Source organism: Manis pentadactyla, chromosome 10 (genome assembly GCF_030020395.1).
Source record: "Manis pentadactyla isolate mManPen7 chromosome 10, mManPen7.hap1, whole genome shotgun sequence".
NCBI lineage: Eukaryota > Metazoa > Chordata > Mammalia > Pholidota > Manidae > Manis > Manis pentadactyla.
Genome location: NC_080028.1, coordinates 100,077,188 through 100,089,467, shown reverse-complemented (window position 1 = coordinate 100,089,467; position 12,280 = coordinate 100,077,188). Strand labels below are relative to the sequence as shown.

Sequence of the window (12,280 nt, the reverse complement as noted above, 5' to 3'; positions counted from 1 at the left end):
CCAGTGGAGGAGTCTGTGCCATGCCACTCCCAGGCTTTGGGTCCAGCCTCGTACCCACCCTGCGATGGGATAGGTGGTTATTACCTTGGTCGGAGCTGTTCCCGTGATGGGCTCCATAGCCAGCAAGGCGTGATACACAGAAGCCAGTTGCTCCTCTATTAACGGCCACCAGACCTCTGCTCCTCTCCATAATTGTGACCAGAATCCAACAGGTTGGCGTGTCCACTCAAGCCACTGCCGAAGGCCCCATCCATAACCGTCTCCGTTTACATGAACATCTAGCTCACAGGGCCTTCATGAATCCATTACACTCAAGGACTACAACGGCCTTGACTGCCTGCTCAGTAGCAGTGAACACAGCTGCACAGGTCTCATCACGGTCCCACCTGATGCCCTTTTGTACCGACTGGCATGAGGCCTTCAGAATTTGTGCCAAGTGCGGGGTAAACCCCCTCCAGGAGCCCAAAACACCCAAAAGCTCTTGGACGACTCACTGCCACAGTGGTAGGGGTGGGAAAGCCTGGACCTCGTCTATGACCACATCTGAGATAACTGTAGCTTTACCCGACCAGACAACCCCCAAGAACTTGACACACAAACCAGGTCCCTGAACCATCCCTATCAAAATACCGACAGCATTCTTCAACAAACTGGAACAAATAGTTCTAAAAGTCATAGGGAACCACAAAAGACCCCGAACAGCCAAGCAATCCTGAGAAGGAAGAAGAAAGCAGGGGGGATCTCGCTTCCCATCTTCAAGCCGTACTACAAAGCCATAGTAATGTGGTACAGGCACAAGAACAGACCCAGAGACCAGTGGAATGGAATAAAGAGTCCAGACATTTACCCAAACATATATGATCAATAACGTATGATTAAGGAGCCATGGATATACAATGGGGAAAGGACGGCCTCTTCCACACCTGGTGTTGGCAAACTGGACAGCTAACATGTAAGAGAGTGAAACTGGATCACTGTCTAACCCCATACACAAAAGTAAACTCAAAATGAATCAAAGACCTGAATGTAGGTCAGGAAATCATAAAACTCTTAGAAAAATACATAGGCAAAAATCTCTTGGACATAAACATGAGCAACCTCTTCATGAACGTATCTCCCCGGGCAAGGGAAACAAAAGCAAAAATGAACAACAGGGACTATATCAAGCTGAAAAGCTTCTGTACAGCAAAGGACACCATCAATAGAACAAAAAGGCATCCTGCAGTATGGGAGAATATTTTCATAAATGACACATCCCATAAGGGGTTGACCTCCAAAATATAGAAAGAGCTCACGCACCTCAACAAACAAAAGCAAATAATCCAATTAAAAAATGGGCAGATGGTCTGAACAGACACTTCTCCAAACAAGAAATTCAGATGGCAAACAGGCCCATGAAAAGATGCTCCACATCGCTAATCATCAGAGAAACGCAAATTAAAACCACAATGAGATATCACCTCACACCAGTCAGGATGGCCAGCATTCAAAAGACAGACAACAACACATGCTGGCAAGGATGTGGAGAGAGGGGAACCCTCCTAACCCTGCTTGGGGGGAATGTAAATTGGTTCAGACATTCTGGAAAGCAGTATGGAGGTTCCTCAAAAAACTCAAAGTAGAAATACCATTTGACCCCGGAATTCCACTCCTAGGAATTTACCCTAAGAATGCAGCAGCCCAGTTTGAAAAACACATATGCACCCCTTTCTTTATCGCAGCACTATTTACAATAGCCAAGAAATGGAAGAAACCCCAGTGTCCATCAATAGATGAATACATAAAGAAGATGCAGTACATATAAACAATGGAATATTATTCATTCAGCCATAAGAAGAAAAGAAATCCTGCCATTTTCGACAACATGGATGGAGCTGGAGGGTATTATGCTTAGTGAAATAAGTCAGGTGGAGCAAGACAAGTACCAAATGATTTCACTCATCTGTGGAGTATGAATACAAAGCAAAAACTGAAGGAACAAAGCGGCAGCAGACTCAGAGAACTGAAGAATGGACTAACAGTTACTAAAGGGAAAGGGACTGGGAAGGGTGGGTGGGAAGGGAGGGACGGAGAAGGGGATTAAGGGGCATTATGATTAACACGCGTAATATAGGGGTGCACGGGGAAGGAAGTGTAGCACAGAGAAGACAAGTATTGATGCTACAGCATCTTACTATGCTGATGGGACAGTGCCTGCAATGGGGTTATGTGGTGGAGACTTGATAACAGGGGGGACGTGGTAAGCATAATGTGGCTCATGTGAAACCTGAGCATAAGACTGCATATCAATGATACCTTAATAGAAAAAATAAACAAACTCCAGTTGGATCAGGGATCTAAATGTAAAAAATTCAACACGACCAAAAAAACTGGTGAATTTCCCTAGAACCTTGGTGTAGGCTTCCTTTCTAACAGTGAGTCAAATCATAGGTATCAGGACTTCTGCTTTCAGCCGAGATGAACACAGACTGCATTTACCCTTCCTACCTGGATGGAACCCCAGAAAAAAACACAAGAGAACACATGCACAGCAATGGTCTTCAAGACACTGATCGACGGGCAGTGAAGGACAGTAACCCGTGAGACAGGAAATAAACAGGGTGAGCCCTACAGCCCCTGCCCTGAGAGTTTCCACTCATGCAGCAGCGCGGGAGCACCCAGACATAGGTGGGGAGAAGGGGTCGAGAAACTGGGGGAAAATGTAGGCAAGTACAACCCGTCAGGAAAATTATCAACTGAAATGGGCCCAGAACGAACAGATGTTACAATGAGCAGAGAACACTGAAACAGCTTATAATCATATTCTTTATGGTAAAAAAAACAAAAAACAAAAAACTGAGTACAGACAGGGAAGATATAAAAAGAAACTCAAACAGAACTTTATAGAAAAGACACAGCATCGTAAGATGGAAATTACACTGGGTTAGAATAACAGCACTGCCTAAAAAAGGATCAGTGAATGTGAAGACACAGCAGTGGAAGCACTTACAAATGAAACATGTAGAGAAAAAAAAAATTAAAGGGAAAGGAAGGGCATCGGTCAGCTGTGGGACAGTGTCAAGCTGTGGAATATACAGGTAATGAGAATCCCTGAAGGGAGGCTGGGGGAAGCAAAGGGGCCATTTGAAGACACACGGTCAAACTTTCCCCAAAGTTGATGGAAACCCTAAACACACAGATCCAACAAGTTGTATGACCCCCAAGCACAGACACACGAGGGAAACGCAGCCAAGACAAATCAAGCACATCACCTACGACAGGTGATAGTGAGAACATTTTAAAGTAGGGAGAAGAAGAAGAACACAAAATATGTGGCATACAGAGGAAAAGATGAAGACGACCTCGAATTTCTCTTGGAAATAATGTAAGCGAGGAACATACTTAAAGTACAGGAGGAAAAAACAGCAAAGATCCCTTTAAAAGGGAAGGCAAAATGCAGACATCTTCAGACCTACGAGAGCTGAAAGGTTCTTCATTAACTACAAGAAATGTCACCGAAAAGTCCTTCATGCAGAAGGAATAGGAGAGCACATAAAAATCTGGATCTATACAAAGGAATGAAAGTAAAAGAAACAGGAACTATGTATTTTCTCCTATTAGTTAAGTCTCTTGAAAGGTTAACTGAGTGTTTAACTACAAATAACAACGGATTGTGGGATCGGTACTACTGTGAGACTAAAGTGCAACAACACGGCAAAGACCAAGAGGGGAGAACTGGAAGGAACTGTGAGCTTCTTACAGTCCAGTGAAATGATAGATCACTTGAAGGAAAACTATGCTAAATCAAAGGTGTATAGTATAAACCTTAGAGCACCTCTTAAAATAACAGTGTTATAGCCAACAACACAACAAAGGTTACACAATGGAATCACAGAAATGCAATGAACTGAAAGGAAGGAAGACAAAGAAGAAAAAGGAAACAAAGAAGATGGGACAGACAGCAAAGACAACAGACCACAAGCTACCCAGTTAAACCAATAGTTGTGTCAGATGGAAGTGGTCTCAACACCCCAGTTAACAGGCACAAATGGTCAGACTGGATAAAAAGGTAAGAGCCAATCATATGCTGTCTACAAGAAAATCACTTTAAATAGAAACATGCAAACTTAAAAGTAAAAGGACGGAATAAGATTCAGCATGCCCAAAGAAGTCTGGGGAGGCTCTATAAATGTCAGAGAAAGTCCATGTCAGAATACTAACAGGGACAAAACAGGCCATTTCACAACGACAAAGTGGTTAATTAACCAAGAGGATACAACAGTCTTCAGCGTTTACACACCTAACAATAAACATGAATCGAAAACCGTCAGAACTGCAAGGCCAAATACACAAACCACAACTTGGATCACAGTGTTTTGACGTCTGCAAAAATTACATGCACCAACTCTTCCTTAGGCAGCAGGCCCTTGGCTTAGATAGGCACCAAGAATAAGCCACACACTGCAACGAATTCAGGGTTGTCATTAGGAAAGCTGTCTACAAGTGTGTGCTGAATGAAATAAGCCGCACACACACATACCACTTTTATAGCACTCCACTTAAATGAGGGACCCAGAAGAGCCAAAGCCACAGAGACAGAGGGGAGCGATGGTGGGTGCCAGGGACCGGAAGGGAGACTACACCCGGCAGGTGTTCTTTAACGGGTGCGCAGTGTCGATATGGAGATGGGATAGTAGGGGATGGCTGCAAAATTTCAAAGTGCTCAGTGCCACAGAACTATCCCCTCAAAAATGGCTCAAGTGGTAAATGTTATGTTATTTTACCACAGTAAATACTGAAAAAGAAAACACGAGATTCAGATGCCCGGGTGAAAAGTAGAGGCCCGGAGCTCAGGAGGAGCCGCCCGGCTTACGGCAGGCCTTCAAGTGGCTGATTTCCGGGCTGCGTCTCTGCCCCTGTGTGCCCCCACCTTCACAAAACATCCTCCTGTGTCCTGAATTGGACGTTTTACCACTAAGTCTTTTTGTGCATGTGACTTTTTATTCATAGCATACACAAAAGATGGTGACATTTCTGGGTGAAGGTGATATGCACGATCAGAAGTTTTATACAGAGAATAGACTTTCTTGGAATTGAGGGGCAGGCTCTGGGAAAGCCATAGACTTGCTGAAATTGTAGACACCATTTGAAGTGGGCGTGAGCACGGGTACCATATTCTATGATTCCAGGTCCTCAAAATGTTCTCTTGGGCTCAAAGGTGCCTGAGGGGTGAGGATGCGTCCCTCTGTACAGAATCCTGAACCTAGTGTCAGTGAACATTGAGCACAAGAGCTCTGTTCTGCCAAGTGTTCTAAACTTAACTTTTGAGTCCAAGTCAATGTACCTGGGATCTTTCTTACCTACCTATGTCACTCTTGTAGGGCTGACTGTTTCTGCTTACCCTGAATTTCCTAGCCACTCACTAGACATGCTCCGTAGGAGAACGTGACAGAGGGCGAGAGTCCACCCGTGTGTCAAGTGGAGAGTGGAGAGGACACGTCATCTGTGGGGGAGGGCTGAAAGGTGACCTGGACGGCTCGAGGATCATCTTGGGGGGTGGTCACAACTTGGGCCAGTGGCAGGAGACCTTGTTTGCCCCTGTTCGGATTGGACTGGCAGTTGCCTGCTTTTCCTTCAAACTAGTTGCTAGGTTGCAGCAACCTATGACCTCACAAGGGTTCCAACCCTCCTGGTTGGTAGGTGCTTGGCAGCAAAGGTAGCCAGAAGCACCTTCTCAGAGCTTTCTCTACTCCTAGCATCTCCTTAGCCTGGAGTAGGGATAACGGGCTCACATTCAGTGAGAATCCACAAGAGGATTTTGGACAGGGTCTGGTCCCGGAGAGGGTGAGACTTGGGCAGAAATCATGGCCAGTGTTCCATCGAGTTCCCAGGCTGTGAGGCAGAGGCCCCAGCCTGGCCCCTCCGGGCACCAGCCGGATGTGATGCTGGACGCACAGAGACCAGGACCGCCAGGTGAGGCAGCGGAGGGACGAGGGGCTTGAGGACGGGGAGCCGACGGCAGGAAGGCCTACCCAGGGGGGCTTGTGTGAAGGAAGGAGACACTCAGAAGGCCAGGCACTGGAGGACGAGAGTGTAGGTGTGGGGACAAGGACACACACGGGGAAGGGCACCTGGAGGAATTATCTAAATGAGGAAGGGTGTTGAGAACGGGGAGACGGAACAATGGCAAAGTGGATGGGGGCAGATGGCTGCCAGCAAAGGAGAAGGATGGAGAGATGGCTGGGGAGAAGGCCACGGTCTGCGACAGCAGAGACACTGGGGGCAGCTTGTCTTTTGGGGGTAGTTGGAGTGGAGTGGGAGGGGACACGGGGACCGAGGGATGAATCGCAAAGACAACAGCTGGACGCTGTCGCCTGGTTTCTTTGCCCAGCAGCCCAGGCACACAGCAGCCCTCCGCCAGAGGGCTCCGGCCGGCGCACGCAGCGGGAGAGGTCGGCCGCTCTCCAGGAGTCGGAGGAGGCAGCCACGGGCGAGGAGGACGCCTGGGACCTGGACATGCTGTGCGGCCTCAAGATGAGGCTGAAGCGACGGCGGGTGTCCCCGGTGCTGCCCGAGCACCACGAGGCCTTCAAAAGGCTGCTTGGTAGGGGGAACCCTGAGCCCATTCCCCTTTAGAGAAACTTCCAGCGACTAGACTTTTCCAATGGAAAAGAATTCCCTGTCAGTTGGTGACCTCTCTGTTCCCAGAGGACTCCTCCGGGGACACTTAGAAATGGCTGCCAGTAAAGGAGAAGGATGGAGAGATGGCTGGGGAGAAGGCCACGGTCTGTGACAGCAGAGACACTGGGGGCAGCTTGTCTTTTGGGGGTAGTTGGATTGGAGTGGGAAGGGACACGGGGACCAAGGGATGAATCCCAAAGGCAACAGCTGGACGCTCTCGCCTGGTTTCTTTGCCCAGCAGCCCAGGCACACAGCAGCCCTCTGCCAGAGGGCTCCGGCCGGCCCGGGAAGCGGGAGAGGTCGGCCGCTTTCCAGGAGGAGTCGGAGGAGGCAGCCACGGGCGAGCAGGACGCCTGGGACCTGGACAAGCTGTGTGGCCTCAAGATGAGGCTGAAGCGACGGCGGGTGTCCCCGGTGCTGCCCGAGCACCACGAGGCCTTCAAAAGGCTGCTTGGTAGGGGGAACCCTGAGCCCATTCCCCTTTAGAGAAACTTCCAGCGACTAGACTTTTCCAATGGAAAAGAATTCCCTGTCAGTTGGTGACCTCTCTGTTCCCAGAGGACTCCTCCGGGGACACTTAGAAATGAGGCAGGATTAGGCCACAGGCAGAAGCAGTCTGCACTCGGCACACAAAAGCTCGGCTTCCACTGCACCCCTGGGGCTCTCAAATCTAAATGCCTCCGTCAGCGTGCGGGGTGCTGACAGGCCATTGGGCGCGCTGATGTGACCATCAAGGGAGACGATGCCTCCCTGCACGGTGACGGAGCACCACCTTCGGTAGGATCAGACCTGTGCACATCACCTACTGACACCTGCCCCCCACCCCCAGCCAAGCCACCGAAGAAGGATGGCACCACCTTTCTGGCCCAACGAGTGCACCTCGGCCTCCCCACCCCGAAAGGTCCCGTCAGCACGCACGGCTGCTCTCTGCTCGGCCCTGCTCCGGCTGTCCGTCTAACCTGTGCCTCTCTTCCCAGGGGACCTTGTTGTGAAAATATTCCTGGCCTGGGACAAAAATCTGAGGGTATCTGACAAGGTAACTTTGTCCACTGAGATGTGTTCCCTCTCCAGCATCTACCCTGGGGGGCTGGAGGGATGCCTTCTAAACCCCCAGTCTCGCCTCTCTCCCCAACTCGGAGCCTTGTCCACACTGCCCTTTGCGGGGCCTGGAGGCTCCTTGCGTGGGAAGGGGCAGCCCTGCCCCCACCCCCACTCCTCTGGGGTCCGCCCCTTTGCCTGCCACCGCAAGCCCCTTCTCGCCTCAGCCCTGGGGACTCCCCTTTGTGCCAGCTTATCAAAGACCCTTCTGATGGCGGCTGTCCTAAACAACCAGCGTCCCACCGGCAAAGCCTGCCATCCAGGAGCGTCCTAAAGTCCCTCTCCCCACACGGGCGGGGTCTGCCCCCAGCCTCCCCCTCCCTCACCCCTCCGTCCTTCCGTCCTTCCTCTTCTGGGATGTGACCGCTGTCCTGTGGCGTTCTCCTCTTCCTCAGTATCTCCTGGCCATGGTCATAGCGTATTTCAGCCGGGCTGGCCTCCCCTCCGGGCAGTACCAGCGAATTCACTTCTTCATAGCTCTGTGAGTATTGCTGTCAGTGGCCGGCCGTCAACATTCAGTCCTCTGGGAGGGCGGAGGGAGAGGTGTGGGACTCTGACCTTGCATCTGTTCTCTTTTGTACTCCACGTGTACTGTTCACTTTGGTATACCAAGGATAGGATTATAACAGAGCGGTTTCTATACTGTTGTCTGTGGAGACAGACAACCCTAACACCAGTTAAAACACTGGAACGAACAAAAGACCACACAAAACCCTCCTGAGGAGGGACAGAATGGGCACCACGCTGTCCCCAGGTGGCCAGGCTTGAGACCGCACCGCCTCCCTCAGAAGCCTCGGCCGCTCTCCTGCCTGAGTCCACATCAAGTGGACCGTCCTCCTCTGGCTTCCCAGGCGGACGCCACAATGCAGGCCCTCGTCATGTGACACAGACCGAGTGTAAGCATTCCCCACCCGTGCTCCCTACGAGGCTTTACACGCCCCAAATCCTCGGAGAACACAGGTCTAATGCTCCCCGCCCCTCCTCAGCAATGCCACCGGCTAAGGGGGTTCTAAGCCGAGGCCAGCCTTCTCAGTCTGAACTCAACCCTCCCCACAGTCAGCATCACACTTGCTTATGGTCCTGACATTGCACTGCTTTCTTCCAATGCTCCGTCTGAAATCCCTTCCCTCTGTTTTCACATTGTGTCTTCTGACTTGTAGGTGTCTTTCAGACATATATATATTGGAAGAAAATGACCTATCCTTAAAGTCGGTGCAAGGAGCACAACTGTTCCCACGCCTCCCCTGGACCCCTAACTGCAGTCCCCCAGTAGCACATCAGCTAAAATCCTAGTGTCATGTCACGTTCCGGGTAATAGTTACTTCACTTCCTAACTCCCCCCTCCCCTTCTCCAAACCATCAGACCAGACACCGTTGCAGGCAGGTCTTGTCAAAATATCCACATGTTCATAAAGCCCTCAGCACGCTACTTTGTGTTGCAAACGTTTAAGCTACACTGAGTCCATGAGGCGATCAGTATGGCATTTGACTGTGAGACAAAAGCGTCCGTCCATCCGTCCATCCATTCATTCAACGAAATCTTGTAGACTGCATTCCGTGCCAGGGACTAGGAGGGTTGGGAGGAGAGCCTTGAGAAGGGCACGTGGCACCCATCCTCCAGCCTGAGCCACATGGTAGGGAAGCTAGGACTACAGAAACCGGCTAGTCAGTTCCTGCCCTCTGGATACGCACACATGCTCACTCTGCAGGGAGCCACAGGGTGCGCACATACAACCGCTTTAAAGGGCACAGGGAAGATGATGGGGACATTGCATGGAAACTGCACTGCTCGCCCTCAGGCCTCCCCGAGGGCCTTTGTCTTCAGCATCCAGCTGTGAGAGGTGCCCTTCAGGTCCCTGCCCCGCAGTGGCTTCTTGATGACTGGGTGGCCCTGTGTGACGCTGGTAGGGCTCCCGTAGGTCCTTTGTCAAGTTCAGCCTGTGCCTCTCCTTGGACGCTGACCTCGGCTGGGGATCCTTCCCGTCTTGCTCCTGACCAGCAGCCCGATGTCTCTCCCCAGCTACCTGGCCAACGACATGGAGGAGGACGACGAGGGCCCCAAACAGGACATCCTTTGGCTCCTCTATGGGAACGACCGTTCCCAGCGTCTTCTGTTCCACCAACAGCGAGTCCAATTCGCCCAATCCATGGGCTGGAAGGCCTGGGTCTCCCGGGAAGAGTGTGAGGAGGTGCGTGAGCAGCTGGGATCTCGGGGTGGGGGGGCCGGACTGCAGTGGGGGGAACACGGGATCGTGGGATCTTGAGGCGAGAAGGAACTGGAGGCTGGGCGAGGAAGGAGGGGCCACCTGAGGCCAGAGCCACCTGCCTTCCAGATCCAAGCGTTTGACCCAGAGCTCCCGGTGTGGAAGCGAGACCGCAGCCTGCTCGCTGTGTGAGCGCTCCCGGGACCACGGAGGCCTGGGCTCACCGGCCCAGAAGAAGGGAAGTCTGGATCCTCAGGTGCAGACAGAGCGCCTCGTTGTGTCGGCTTAGGAAGTCACCCTTCCAGACACTGACACCGCCCCGAGCCACAGGCCGAGGAACACACGCAGGTATGACCCCTGCACACAACTAGAGGGGAGGGCGTGATCATCCTGGGTGATCGGGAGCCATACTGCCCGTGACTCAGTCCACTGACTGCTCTTCCCCTCTCCGTCCTCTAACACCCATGTTGTCTTAGTCTTAGGACGGAAAGTCACAGCCCTCCACTTCGGGGGCTGCCCACGGGTGGAGCCGTCTGTATACCAAGCATCTTCAGGTATAGGGGCTTTTCCCTGCTGATAAGGACTCTCGCCTACCAATGGCTCAAGTGCAAGTTCTTCTTGCTTTCCACGCGTGTATGTCCCTTACCCAAATAAGCATCGGAGATCTCCACTCAAGGGGCTGTCGGAGATGGTGCTGTGCTGCTGCAAGATTGCGCCCCTAGTTGGCCAGTGGAGGCCTCTGTGCCATGCCACTCCCTGGCTTTGGGTCCAGACTCGCACCCACCCCGCGATGGGATAGGTGGTTATTACCTTGGTCGGAGCTGTTCCCGTGATGGGCTCCATAGCCAGCAAGGCGTGATACACAGAAGCCAGTTGCTCCTCTACTAACGGCCACCAGACCTCTGCTCCTCTCCATAATTGTGACCAGAATCCAACAGGTTGGCGTGTCCACTCAAGCCACTGCCGAAGGCCCCATCCATAACCGTCTCCGTTTACATGAACATCTAGCTCACAGGGCCTTCATGAATCCATTACACTCAAGGACTACAACGGCCTTGACTGCCTGCTCAGTAGCAGTGAACACAGCTGCACAGGTCTCATCACGGTCCCACCTGATGCCCTTTTGTACCGACTGGCATGAGGCCTTCAGAATTTGTGCCAAGTGCGGGGTAAACCCCCTCCAGGAGCCCAAAACACCCAAAAGCTCTTGGACGACTCAATGCCACAGTGGTAGGGGTGGGGAAAGCCTGGACCTTGCCTATGACCACATCTGGGATAACTGTAGCTTTACCCGACCAGACAACCCCCAAGAACTTGACACACAAACCAGGTCCCTGAACCATCCCTATCAAAATACCGACAGCATTCTTCAACAGACTGGAACAAATAGTTCTAAAAGTCATAGGGAACCACAAAAGACCCCAAACAGCCAAAGCAATCCTGAGAAAGGAAGAAGAAAGCAGGGGGGATCTCGCTTCCCAACTTCAAGCCGTACTACAAAGCCATAGTAACTTTAGTTTTACCCGACCAGACAACCCCCAAGAACTTGACACACAAACCAGGTCCCTGAACCGTCCCTATCAAAATACCGATAGCATTCTTCAACAAACTGGAACAAATAGCTCTGAGGGTCATATGGAACCACAAAAGACCCCGAATAGCCAAAGCAATCCTGAGAAGGAAGAATGAAGCGGGGGATGAGGGGGGATTACGCTCCCCAACTTCAAGTTCTACTACACAGTCACAGTAATCAAGACAATTTGGTACTGGCACAAGAACAGACCTGTAATCAATGGCACAGAATAGAGGGCGCAGATATAACCCACACATACATGGCCGATTAATATATGATCAAGGAACGACGGACGGACATACAATGGGGAAATGACAGCCTCTTCAACAGCTGGTGTTGGCAAAACTGGACAGCTACATGTGAGAGAGAGAATGACATGGGATTACGGTCCAACTCCATACACAAGAGTAAACTCGAAATGGATCAAAGACCTGAATGTAAGTCATGAAACAATAAAACTCTTAGAAGTAAATCATAGGCAAAAGTCTCTTGAATATAAACATGAGCAGCTTTTTCATGAACATGCCTCCTCGGACAAGGGAAACAAAAGCAAAGATGAACAAGTGGGACTCTATCAACATAAAAAGCTTCTGTCCAGCAAAGGACACCATCAGTGGAAGAAAAAGGCATCTCTACAGTATGGGAGGATATATTCATAAATGACATATATCATAAGGGGTTGACAGCCGAAATATAAAGAGCTCATGCACCTCAACAACCAAAAGGCAAATAACCCGACTAAAAA

General features: G+C 51.0%; 1 pseudogene; it reads left to right on the top strand.

The window, feature by feature from the left end:
* Positions 1-5,843: 5,843 nt before the first annotated feature.
* LOC130679387 (putative speedy protein E7) lies at positions 5,844-10,535 on the top strand (annotated as a pseudogene).
* Positions 10,536-12,280: the final 1,745 nt, after the last annotated feature.